General features: G+C 40.5%; 1 protein-coding gene across 1 annotated transcript in view; it reads left to right on the top strand.

Moving 5' to 3' along the window:
• Window positions 1-12,635, top strand: part of SNX1 (sorting nexin 1) — a 45,967-nt gene that overhangs the window by 424 nt on the left and 32,908 nt on the right. The gene's annotated exons all lie outside the window — the stretch shown is intronic.

The raw sequence follows: 12,635 nt of genomic DNA, 5'->3' as shown, positions 1-12,635 counted from the left end.
GCCCTGGCTTCCTGGACGCTGGGTGGACGGTGAGGAATGAGGGGTGTGGTGGCTTCTCTGCCGAGGTCCCTGACAGCGAAGAGCTGCCAAGGCAGGCATTTGGCCTTGCTTTGTGGTGACCCCACGAACCCCCGGGGCTGTTTTGCTGGTGGTTTCCTTCCGTGCTGATTTAATAGGTCAAGATAAAGAAAAGGGGTGCAGACTTTCCTTTTCCTTGCCTTACTGTTCCAGGGATGAATAATGTTATCTAGAATGGCCCAGGATAGTGGCCCGCCCACAGATCCTTTCCTTAGCTCAGTACTTCACCGGTAATTACTAAAGGCCCTTTCTGGATCTTAGTTTATGAGAGTTAGGCCGACTCCTTTGATGTCTAGGAAAATCTTGCCAGAGGTCGGTTGAAAAAAAAGGCCCTGCCGGTTTAATCACTACATAGACAGAAAGCTTTGTCCCTTTTAAAGGAATATGTTAAAATGCCTAAAGCCTTAGTGGGAGCGAATCTGTAAATTCAAGATGAAAATGGGGTTTCTCATAGTAATATCCGGGTTTCTAGAAAAAGTTAAGATATTGGGAAAAACTAATCTTTCTATGTGGAATATGGATATAAGTAGTCAGTTCTGGAACCAGTAGAGATGTTTTGGGCTGTTTTATAAGAACATTGATTCATAAGAACACTTGATCCAGTTAGTTGCAGGTTGAAAATTTCTTCAGTGTTAGGTCTGGATTTATGTATCTTTCCATCTTGGGTAATGCTTATCTTCATAGTAGCTACTTAATATAGGAGTGACTAAAAGAGCTTTATGTTCTTTATGCAAGTATGTGTCTGAAAAAGTTTGTCTCATTTATGTCAGAAAAGGTTAAGTTTCCGAGTTCCCTGGTGGCACAGTGGGTTTAGGATCAGGCATTGTCAATGCAGCAACTCGGGTCCCTACTGTGGCTCATGTTCTATCCCTGGACTTCCGCATGCTGTGTTGTGGCCAAATAAAAAGAAGAAGAAAAAGATTAAGTTTCTTGGCAGTATCTTTTGTGACAATCATTAGAATTTTCCCTGTACTGCATTTAGGAATTAAGTCCCTAGCTGCAGCTTAAAAAGTATTTGGTAGTATAACAGCTCAAACTGTCTAATGAAGTCTCTGTTACTCTGAGAAATAACTCTTGCTAATTTAGTCTTTCTGTATCCCCTATAAAACAAATCTTTAGTCTTTTCCTTCAGTAATAACTCTCATAAGCAGTGGAGAACTGCTAGTGTTGATAGCTGCTGAGATGGAGATAGACTGAACATCTGAAAATAGAGCCTCTGACTCTGAAAGTGATTGGTCACATAGGCAAATTATTGTTTATTTTTCAAAAACAACCCTGGAAGAATGAGGAGTTATTTTCTGGAGTTCTCTTAATAAGTTTAAGAGATTGTGATTTGATGGATGTCACCATATTACTTCCCAGGGACATGAATACTTTCTCTCCCTCTCCCTACCTCCTTCCCTCTCCCTGTCTCAGTCTCTCTCCTGTGAAAATACTTAGCCTAATTTCCAGGTAGGAGGAGAAGAGGGTAAGAACTTGTTCTACCACAGAAAGCTAACTTTTTTTTTTTCTTTCTTTCTGTTTAGGGCTGCACCCACAGTGTATGGAGGTTCCCAGAGTAGGGGTCGAATCGGAGCTACAGCTGCCGGCCTACACCACAGCCACAGCAACCCGGGATCCGAGCCATGTCTGCGACCTACACCACAGCTCAAGGCAACGCCAGATCCTTAACCTACTGAGCAAGGCCAGGGATCCAATCCGCAACCTCATGGTTCCTAGTCAGATTCGTTTCCATTGCTCCACAGAGGGAACTCCGAAGGCCAAATTATTTTTATTGAGATTTTTATTTATTTATTTATTTATTTTTTTAGCATCCTGTCCTGATACAAATCTCCAGGAAGCCAAGGCTCAAGATGCCTCACTAGTTGGGCTGTAAATGCCTTGTTAAGTAGCCATTAGTACAAATGATACTCTAATAATTGCTTTAGTTGTGAGCCAGTGTGAGAGGATAAGTGATTGTAGTTGCTTCTGTATATTAAGGAACAACACTGAAGAACAAAGTAATTAAGAAAGTGAGCTTTGTTTTGAAGGCTGATTTAAATCCAGGCCGTTACTTGCTGGCTTAACCTTGGGCAAAGTACTTAATTACACATTAGAGTTTCCTCACTTGTTAAATGTGAGTAATAATAATAATAACCTCCATCATCATTGTGGGATAAAATTAGCATACCTGTAAAACACTTATAACAGTTGAGCATTTTGTAAACTAGAACTACTCTTAGAATCAAAAACCCCACAAAATCTAATAATGGATTAGAAAAGTTAAATTAACCCTAAAAATGGTTACTAAAGTTTATCAAAATCAATCTAGTAATCAGATTGATTTGATTAGTTCAAAACCATCAGAGTAGACACTTAATGAACTCAGTAGCATCTTTCTGATTTAAGTTTATCTTTATACTGTTTTGTTGCATGTTGGAGGCAAAGAGGGGGCATTAAAGAATTGAGAAGCTGAGACATGTAAAATTTAAAACCTATTTATGGTATACATGTAATTTCCTGGACATTGATGTAACAGCTGCTGCCGTTAATCATCCCATCTGCTCTCTTTTAGAGCCCACAGGCTTTGTTAATACAGTAATAAAAATATGATTTGATTTGTCATTGAAAGAGCAGCCCATGATATGTATCTTAGAATATACAAAGCAGTTATTTGAGTGGGGTAGACCAGAGTTAAAAGAATTATTAGGAGTTCCTGTCATGGCTCAGTGGTTAACAAATCCGACTAGGAACCATGAGGTTGCAGGTTTGATCCCTGGCCTTGCTCAGTGGGTTAAGGATCTGGCATTGCCGTGAGCTGCGCTGTAGGTCGCAGACGTGGCTCGGATCCAGTGTTGCTGTGGCTCTGGCATAGGCCGGTGGCTACAGCTCCGATTCGACCCCTAGCCTGGGAACCTCCATATGCCACGGGAAGAGGCCCTAGAAAAGACAAAAAACAAAAAAACAAAAAACATTTGGTTGGAGTTCCCGTCATGGCTCAGTGGTTAACGAATCCGACTAGGAACCATGACGTTGCGGGTTCGGTCCCTGCCCTTGCTCAGTGGGTTAACGACCGGCATTGCCGTGAGCTGTGGTGTAGGTTGCAGACGCGGCTCGGATCCTGCGTTGCTGTGGCTCTGGCGTAGGCCAGTTGCTACAGCTCCGATTCGACCCCTAGTCTGGGAACCTCCATATGCCGTGGGAGCGGCCCAAAGAAATAGCAAAAAGACAAAAAAAAGAATTATTACAACAAGTCTGAGGAGTTCCCGTGTGGCACAGTGGAAACAATCCAACTAGGAACCATGAGGTTGTGGGTTAGATCCCTGGCCTTGCTCAGTGGGTTAAGGATCCAGCGTTGCCATGAGCTGTGGTATAGGTTGCAGACGATGCTCTGATCTGGTGTTACTGTGGCTCTGGCGTAGGCCAGCAGCAACAGTTCCAGTTAGACCCCTAGACTGGGAACCTCCATATGCCAAGGGTGCGGCCCTAAAAGGACAAAATACAAAAAAAAAAAAAAAATCTGAAATCATTGTCTTAAGACTAAAAACCAACCTGTGGAAGGTCTGATTCTTGAGGATGCTTAAGACTTTATCTCCTTTCTGCCTCTTATTTTGTAAGCCTATGAATAAAAAGGTCTGAAATTCTAAATATTACCTGAATCTTTGATTGGACCTGAATCCAGATAAGTTATCTTTTTAGCTAATCTCATTTGACCTTCCTGATCTTATTTGCATACTTTGAAACCTGAATGATGGAATTGAAGCAAGTTTTTTTGTGTTTTTGCTTTTCTTTTTTGGCTGCCCCACAGCATACGGAGTTCCCAGGCCAGGATTCAGATCTGAGTGCAGTTGTGACCTAGCTGAAGCTGCCGCAAGCCAGGTCCTTAACCCACGGTGCAGGACCAGGGATCAAACCTGCGTCCCAGCACTCCAGAGACACTACCAATCCCCTTGTGCCACAGAGGGAACTCCTGAAGCAGGTTCTTTATGTGTCTTCCCAGGAGTTTTTGTATGCCCATCTCTTTTTAGAAGCATTAGATTTGCTCACTGAATAAAAGAACTGTAGTGGCCTTTCTCATGCTGAGAAGAAGGAGGAAAACATAGATAAATGATATCCTCAGTTCATATTCTGGCAAAAAAAAAGTTTTTTGATGATGCATTACACCAAGTAGATTTTTTTCTCATTCCTCTCTTACTTGAATTGAAACCATCATAATTAGAAAAATGGGCAGAAGAAAGAACTAGGATAAAGATGGAATGAATAGCAGGGGATTGAAAAGTCATACATAGAAAAAATTATCTTTGGGTAATCAAGACTTTTTAAGACTAAAGACTACTTTATTAGTAGTCAAGAGTCAAAGAAATCCAGCCCTACATCTTATGATCAATATAACATATGTCCTGAGGGGAAAACAAATCAGCTTTTTTAAAAATTGTGGTATAAAACAACACAATTTACCATCATAACCATTTTAAGTTGTACAGTTCAGTAACGTTCAGTACACTCACATTTGTGTGAAACTCTATACCCATCAAGTAACAAGTCTCCTTATCCCCTTCCCTCAGCTCCTGGTAACCATCATTCTACTTTGAGTTTCTGTGAATTTGACTGCTTTAGATAACTTCCGTATAAGTGGAATCATAGTATTTGTCTTTTCATGACTAGTTTATTTCACTTAGCACAGTACAAGTTTTTTTTGTGTGTGTGTCTTTTTAGGGCCACACCCGAGGTGTATGGCGGTCCCAGGCTAGGGGTCGAATTGGATCTGTAGCCACTGGCCCACGCCACAACCACAGCCACACCATCACATCCGAGTCGCATCTGTGACCTACACCACAGCTCATGGCAACGCCAGATCCTTAACCCACTGAGCAAGGCCAGGGATCAAACCCACAACCTCATGGTTCCTAGTTGGATTCGTTTCCACTGCACTACAACGGGAACTCCCAGGAAAAAGCATTATTATTCTAAAGAATACTTAATAACTTACCTTTCAAAATTTACATAAATTCTATAAATTTTGTAAGTATGCTTAATATAGGCTTAATATTAAGGTAGTTAGTAGTCAACAGTTTCAGGCTAGTTCCATTTCACAGTCTTAGCTCTTTTTAAGACCAGTTTATTTCCTTTTGAGTGCTTACAGATAACTTCTTTAGATCTTTACAGAATTTGGTAATTTCGTTAAAAGCCCTAAGGAGTTTAGCTGATTTTTTTTTAGTATTAGTAGTAACGTATAGCTGATTTATGGAGTCCCCTGTTGTGATGTAGTGAAAATGGATCTAACTAGGAACCATAAGGTTTTGGGTTCGATCCCTGGCCTTGCTCAGTGGGTTAAGGATCTGGCATTGCCGTGAGCTGTGGTGTGGGTCGCAGACACAGCTCAGATCCTGCGTTGCTATGGCTGTGGCATAGGCCAGCAGCTGTAACTCCAATTGGACCCCTAGCCAGGGAACCCCCATATGCCATGGGTGCAGCCCTAAAAAGACCAAAAAAAAAAAAAAAAAGTTGATTTACAATGTTTGGAAAAGTTCTGTTGTACAACAAAGTGACCCAATCCCACACATTTCCCTGTGCCGTGCAGTAGGATCCCATTGCCCATCCATTCCAAACAGTCTGCATCCCAAAATGCCCATCCATCCCACTCCCTTTCCTTCCCCCCTCCCTAGGAACCCCAGGTCTGCTCTTCTTGGCCATGATGTTTCTGTTTTGTTTGTTTGTTATTTTTAGATAGGGTCATCTGTTCCATATTTTAGATTCCACAAATAAGAGATATCATGTGGTATTTGTGTTTTTCTTTCTGGCTTACTTCACTTAGTTTGAGAGTCTCTAGATCCATCCATGTTGCTGCAAATGGCATTGGTTTGTCTTTTTTATGGCTGAGTAATATTCCATTATATGTATGTAACATTTCTTAATCCATTCATCTGTTGATAGCCATTTAGGTTGTTTCCATTCTTGGCTATTGTGAATAGTGCTGTTATGAATTTAGGGGTGCATGTATCTTTTTCAATGAAAGTTTTGTCCAGTTATATGCCCAGCAGTGGAATTGCTGGATCACATGGTAGCTCTATATTTAGTTTCCTGAGGTACCTCTGTACTGTTTTCCGTAGTGGTTGTACCAGTTTACATTCCACAACAGTGGAGGAGGATGCCTTTTTCTCCACAACCTCTCCAGCATTTATTATTTGTTGACTTGTTAATGATGGCCATTCTGACTGGTGTGAGGTGGTACCTCATTGTAGTTTTCATTTGCATTTCTCTAATAATTAGTGATACTGAGCATTTCTTCATGTGTCCATTGGCCATATGTATGTCTTCTTTGGAGAAATGTCTATTTAGGTCTTCTGCCCATTTTTCAAGTGGGTTGTTTGTTTTTTTGTTGTTGAGTTGCATGAGTTGTTTGTATATTTTGGAGATTAGGCCTTTGTCTGTTGCATCTTTAGCAAAGATTTTCTCGCATTCTGTGGGTTGTATTTTCGGGGTTTTTTGTTTGTTTGTTTGTTTTTAATGGTTTCCTTTGCTGTGTAAAAGCTTTTGAGTTTGATTAGGTCCCATTGGTTTACTTGTGTCTTTATTGTCATTATTCTAGGAGGTGGATCAAACATGATATTGCTATGATTTATGTCAAAGAGCATTCTGCCTATGTTTTCCTCTAGGAGTTTTATGGTGTCTAGCCTTATATTTAGGTCTTTAATCCATTATGAGTTTATTTTCATATGTGGTGTTTCATTCTTTTACTTGTAGCTTTCCAGTTTTCCAGAACCATTTATTGAAGAGGCTATCTTTCTTCTGCTGTATGTTCTGTCCTCCTTTGTCATAGGTTAGTTGCCCATGGTTACTTGGGTTTATATCTGGGCTGTCTATCCTGTTTCATTGGTCTATATTTCTGTTTTTGTGCCTGTACCATGTTGTTTTGATAATTGTAGCTTTGGAGTATTGTCTAATGTCAGGTAGCTTGATTCATAGGTTTTTGTTGTGTTTCCATACAAATTTTTTTTTTTTGTCTTTTTGTCTTTTTTTTGTTGTTGTTGTTGTTGTTGCTATTTCTTGGGCCGCTTCCGCGGCATATGGAGGTTCCCAGGCTAGGGGTTGAATCGGAGCTGTAGCCACCGGCCTACGCCAGAGCCACAGCAACGCGGGATCCGAGCCGCGTCTGCAACCTACACCACAGCTCACGGCAACGCCGGATCGTTAACCCACTGAGCAAGGGCAGGGACCGAACCTGCAACCTCATGGTTCCTAGTCGGATTCGTTAACCACTGCACCACGATGGGAACTCCCCATACAAATTTTAAAATATTCTTTTGTAGTTCTGTGAAGAATGTCTTTGGTAATTTGATAGGGATTGCATTGAATGTGTAGATTGCTTTAGGTAATGTAGTCATTTTGATGTAGTCATTTTGTATTGATTCTTCCAATCCAAGAACATGATATATTGTTCCCTCTGTGTCATCTTTAATTTCTTTCATCAACATTTTATAGTTTTCAGAGTACAGGTCTTTTGTCTCTTTAGGTAGGTTTATTCCTAGGTATTTTATTCATTTTGGTGCAATTATAAATGGGATGGTTTCTCTGATTTCTCTTTCTGATCTTTCATTATAGTATAAAGAAATGAGAATGATTTGTGTATTAATTTTGCAGCCTTCAACTTTGCCAAATTTATTGATGAGTTCTAACAGTTTTCTGGTGCTGTCTTTAGGGTTTTCTAAGTATAGTATCATATCATCTGCAGACAGTGATAGTTTTACTTCTTCTTTTCCAATTTGGATTCCTTTTATTTCTTTTTCTTCTCTGATTGCTGTGGCTAGAACTTCCAAAACTATGTTGAATAATAGTGGTGAAAGTGGACATCCTTGTCTTGTTCCTGATCTTAGTTGGAATGTTTTCAATTTTTCACCATTGAGAATGATGTTAGCTGTGGGTTTTTCATATATGTTTTTTATTATGTTGAGGTAGGTTCCCTCTATCCCCACTCTCTGGAGAGTTTTTTTATCAGAAATGGATGTTGAATTTTGTCAAAAGCCTTTTCTGCATCTATTGAGATGATCGTTTGGTTTTTAGTCTTCAGTTTGTTGATGTGGTATATCACATTGATAGGTTTGTGGATATTGAAGAATCCTTGCATCCCTGGGATAAGTCCATCATGGTGTATGATCCTTTTAATATATACTTGGATGCGAGCTGGCTAATATTTTAATTCTTCATTCTGCAAAATGGATGGTGGCTGTTCCCAAAGGTATAACATGTCCTTAGTAAGTTTATTATTATTATCTTCTCTCTGTTCCTAATCAGACTTCTGAAAGCTGATCTACACAACACTAGTTTAAAACAAAGGTTTATTGCTTAGTTTCTTTAGGTAATGGTATCGTCACTTACAATTAATGTTATTAAATAGTCAAGGGTGTCTCTCTAGAGTGTAATATTTTCTATAGGCATACTGTCTCAAACACTTTTTTTTGGAGCTAACCTCACATCAGGTGGTCAGATCTGGTCAAAAGATCAGCAGTTGAAATTCCACATTTTTCACACAGATCTGATGCAAATGTTCTTGAAAAAGTCAGCAACTTGTATTATGTCTAAAGATTGATTTTAATGCTCATCTCAAATTGTAAATAAGTCTTATTTCTAGGAAGTTTAAATTTTCCTAAAGTACATAGATTTTTTTGGTTTCTTGATCGTACTAACTACCAGTTAATCTGGCTTTCAAGATTATGGAGGAAAAGTTAATGAAAATAGTTACAAAGCATTTTGGAGGGAAGGGGCAATGAGAGAAGATTTTTTTTTTTTGGCCGTTCCCGTGGCGTGAAGAAATTCTCAGGCCAGGGATTGAACCAGAGCCACAGCAGTGACGCCAAATTCTTAACTGCTAGGCCACCTGGGAACACAAAGAAGGCTTTTAAAGATGACTAATAAGAACCCAACTTAAAATTTATTTAAAATTAGAGTTCAGTGTGTATGAGAAGAGTTAAGGTTGCAGTCTGACTTCTAGTTTCTGTAGGGAGTTGCTGCCCCTTTGCTTACTTGGGTGTTGAGGTAGCTCTGATGATTTGGCCCCTCGCATTTTGTTTGGTTGGGAGGTGAGAGAGAAAAAAAGAACACTGTAATTTCTCTCCCTTGATCCTCAAAGCTTCTCAGCACACTTGAGTAACTGCTGGCGTAAATAAATCATGAGTAGTTGATAGTTACCAGAGCAAGTAGCCATAAGTATCTCGTCTCCAGGAAAAGCCTGTTGCTCAGTTTTTTCTGGCTTATTCTTTTGCTTAGTCACATGGGCAGCTGGGGCTCCATTCTGCTTTCAGAGCAAATTTGAACTGGGTTTGTTTTGCTTTTTCAGTTTAGAAGTTAATTCACCATTAGTACTCTGATCCTTCTGCCGTTCTGGGCCCTTCTAAGTTATATTAGTTTGAGGCCCCAAAAATTTAGTATGGAGATTATACCAGAGAATTCAGTAGAATGTCTGTGGCTAAATTTTGGTGGACTGTGGATGGTCTTTCCTTTTTTTTTTTTTCCTCTCTTTTTTTTTAAATGGAGTACTTGGGCAGGGATCAGGCCCAAGCCACACTTGTGACCACGCCGAAGCTGTGGCAGTGCCAGATCCTTTAACCCACTGTGCTTGGCCGGGGGTCAAACCTGTGTCCTAATGCTGCAGACGCACTGCCCATCCCATTGCTCCACAGTGGGAACTCCTCACTTTAATGTCTCTAGTGAGCTTGCTCATGATTTTCCTTGACTAGTTGAGTGGTCAGCTTCAGGCTCATTTTCCCTACCCTTCCAGCTCCCCCTTTTCCATTTTCATTAGTTCTAGAGGAACTAGCACAGAGGTTCTCTACCTTTTTGGTGTCATGGCCCCATTAGCAATCCAGTGAAACCTGTGGACTCATTCTGAATAATGGTTTTAAATGTATAAAATACATAAGACTGCAAAGGAAACCAGTTATACTGAAATAGTTATTAGAACATTTAAACAACCTTATATTAATAACATGTGCTTTTTGAAAAACGCTTTAAATAATATCTAGGGATAGGTCCAATAACTACCATAATTTAAATCAAGATGAGGAGTTCCTGTCGTGGTACAGTGGAAACGAATCCAACTAGGAACCATGAGGTTTCGAGTTCGATCCCTGGCCTCACTCAGTGGGTTAAGGATCTGGCATTGCCGTGAGCTGTGGTGTAGGCCATCAGCTGTAGCTCCCATTAGACCCCTAGCCTGGAAACTCCCATAGGCTGCTAGTGTGGCCCTAAAAAAAGGCAAAAAAAAAGAATCCCTATCTTAACTCCCTAAGTTGTGAGAGCAGCTAATATTATGAAATCATTTGGGTTAGTCAGATAATTCACCCAGTTTTTAGAGTAAGATGCACCACCCTATTCACAAATCCAGTGGACACTGAATGTCCATTCTCATAAGCACAGATGCTTTTTATCTGTGCCGTTTTTGAAACATGGTGTGGGAGGAGTCATGGCCTGCGGTAGACAGAATAATTACCCCCTGCCCCCAGCATGTCTACCTCCTAATCCCAGAACCCGTGAATGTATTATGTTACAAAGCAAAGAGTAAGGTTGAGGATGGAATTAAAGTTATTACTTAGCTGACCTTAAAATAGGGAAATCATCCTGGATTATCTGAGTGGGCCCAAAGTAACCAAAGGGATCCATTAAAAATGGAAGAGACAGAGAATGACTGCCTTTAGAAGAAAAGCACAGAGAGATGTAACATTGTTGGCTTTGAAGATGGAGGAACAGGCCATGAGCCAAGAAATGTAGACAGCTTCTAGAAGCTAGAAAGAGCAAGGAAACAGATTCTTCCCTAGAACCTCCAGAAAGGAATGCAGCCTAATAATGCTTCAAATTTTGCCCAGTGAGACCTGATTGACTTGTTCAGAATAATAAATTAATAAATTTGCATTGTTTAATCTTTTAAATTTGTGATAATTTGTTGTAGCCATGATAGAAAACTAAGAAGCTGCACCACTTCACTCATTTCTTCCCAAAAGTAAAGGTGGCAAAAGGAGCATTATTTCATGCCAAGGTCTTCCAGGGTAATTTTTTAAGACTTCATGACTGTCCTCTTATCATTAGGGTATAGCTTCTGCAAAGTTTCTGCCTGGAACAGAGCAATTGAGGAACGAGAGGAAGAATCACAGCTGGTTAGCCTAAACGGAAGGTATCACAGCAGTGCTTTTCAGTGCTGAATGGCCATGTCAGCTCTAGGGAATGGCAAGCCCACATCTGTCTTTCCCTGAGCTAAGAAAATTATATTAGTAGCCTGAGCCACATGGTTTGAAAGTGGCCACTGGCGAGAAATACCTGTTTGTGCTTAACACAAGTGCTCTCTTGCTGGCAAACCTTTCTAGGGCCTCCCTGAAAATTAGGATTAGTCTGTCTGTATGCTCTTGTAATTATAAACAAGTGCGTGAAGTTTTAAAAAGGCTTATCAGTAGAATAACCTGCTAGAATTAACAACCAAAGTAAGCTAGAAGTAACAACCAGAGTAAGCATTGGATATCCTAGCCTAGGATTCTATCATTTGAAAGAAAGAATGCTTTTTTTGGGAGTTCCCATTGTGGCTCAGCAGAAAGGGAGCCGACTAAGATCCATGAGGATGAGGGTTTGATCCCTGGCCTGCCTCAGTGGGTTGAGGATCTGGCATTGCCGTGAGCTGTGGTATAGGTCCAAGACACAGCTTGGATCCATGTTGCCAAGGCGTACACTGTGGCATAGGCCGACGGCTATAGCTCCAATTCAACTCCTAGACTGGGAATGTCCACGTGCTTTGGGTGCAGCCCTAAAAAGAAAAAAGAAAAGAAGAAAAAAAACCCTGGAAGCTGTCTAAATGTCCATCATTGGGGCAGTGATTCCTATGATAGTTAAGTCATTAAATGTGGGATTTTTGATGTGAAGAACTGCTCAGATGGTAGAGGGGGCAAAAAAAAAATACAAGGTTTTACATACATATGCAATCAGTTTTATAAAAGAACCACAAAGAAAGAATGGGTTAGTAAATACAGTAATCAATCTATCTTCATCCTTGAGTAGTTTTTGGAATAGAGTCCCAGCGTATATCTGAGGGGCAATTTTCTATTCTCACAGGTTGTGTAGTTTACTTGGGGAACACAAGTCTTTTTTTCATTACACTTCTAGTCAAGCAATGTCTGGTTTTGGCTTAAAGGGAGTCTGATGGAGGAAGAAAGATGGGTAGTCATGCTCCTGTTGTTATTGCAGTATTCCATCCATCAGAATCTGTCTCTTCTGATTGGTACAGGGAAAAACATACTGCTTTGCTTTTTTTTTTTTTTTTTTTTTTTTTTGCCACACCCAAAGCATGCAGAAATTCCCTAGCCAGGCATCAGACCAAGCCACATCAGTGACACTGATGTGCCACCAAAGAATTCTTTTTTTTGGTCTCTTTAGGGCCACACCCAAGGCATATGGAAATGCCCAGGCTAGGGGTCGAATTGGAGCTACAGCTTCAGGCCACAGCCACAGTAACATAGGATCTGAGCCTTGTCTGTGACCTACACCACAGCTCACGGCAATGCCGGATCCTTAACCCCCTGAGCGAGGACGGGGATCGAACC

The sequence above is a fragment of the Sus scrofa genome, chromosome 1 (assembly GCF_000003025.6).
Source record: "Sus scrofa isolate TJ Tabasco breed Duroc chromosome 1, Sscrofa11.1, whole genome shotgun sequence".
Classification (NCBI taxonomy): domain Eukaryota; kingdom Metazoa; phylum Chordata; class Mammalia; order Artiodactyla; family Suidae; genus Sus; species Sus scrofa.
Note: the sequence above shows the minus strand (reverse complement) of the source record. Positions and strands in the feature narration are given on the sequence as shown.